Source organism: Arachis stenosperma, chromosome 1, assembly GCF_014773155.1.
Source record: "Arachis stenosperma cultivar V10309 chromosome 1, arast.V10309.gnm1.PFL2, whole genome shotgun sequence".
Taxonomy (NCBI): Eukaryota; Viridiplantae; Streptophyta; class Magnoliopsida; order Fabales; family Fabaceae; genus Arachis; species Arachis stenosperma.
In genome coordinates, this window is record NC_080377.1 from 31,334,304 (window position 1) to 31,334,908 (window position 605).

The 605-nt window shown below is 41.0% G+C and overlaps 1 non-coding gene across 1 annotated transcript; it reads right to left on the reverse strand.

The window, feature by feature from the left end:
- Window positions 1-246: 246 nt before the first annotated feature.
- On the reverse strand, window positions 247-350 carry LOC130950889 (small nucleolar RNA R71). The gene has a single exon (XR_009073762.1). It is a non-coding gene; the product is annotated as a small nucleolar RNA R71 (small nucleolar RNA).
- Between the last annotated feature and the right edge of the window lie 255 nt (window positions 351-605).

Genomic DNA, 605 nt, shown 5'->3' on the forward strand with positions numbered 1-605 from the left:
AACTGCAAGTTTTATGGACTTCCATCTGAAGATCCTTATCAGTTTTTAACTGAGTTCTTGCAGATCTGTGAGACTGTAAAGACGAATGGAGTTGATCCTGAAGTCTACAGACTCATGCTTTTCCCTTTTGCTGTAAGAGACAGAGCTAGAGTATGGTTGGATTCACAACCCAAGGATAGCCTGGACTCATGGGATAAGCTTGTCACTGCATTCTTAGATAAATTCTTTCCTCCTCAAAAGCTGAGCAAGCTGAGAGTGGATGTTCAAACCTTCAAACAAAAAGATGGTGAATCCCTCTATGAAGCTTGGGAAAGATACAAGCAGTTGACCAAGAGATGTCCATCTGACATGTTTTCAGAATGGACCATATTAGATATATTCTATTATGGTCTCTCTGAGTTTTCGAAAATGTCACTAGACCATTCTGCAGGTGGATCTATTCACCTGAAGAAAACGCCTGAAGAGGCTCAAGAACTCATTGACATGGTTGCAAACAACCAGTTTATGTACACCTCTGAGAGGAATTCCGTGAATAATGGGGTACCTCAGAAGAAAGGAGTGCTTGAAATTGATGCTCTGAATGCCATATTGGCTCAGAACAAAGT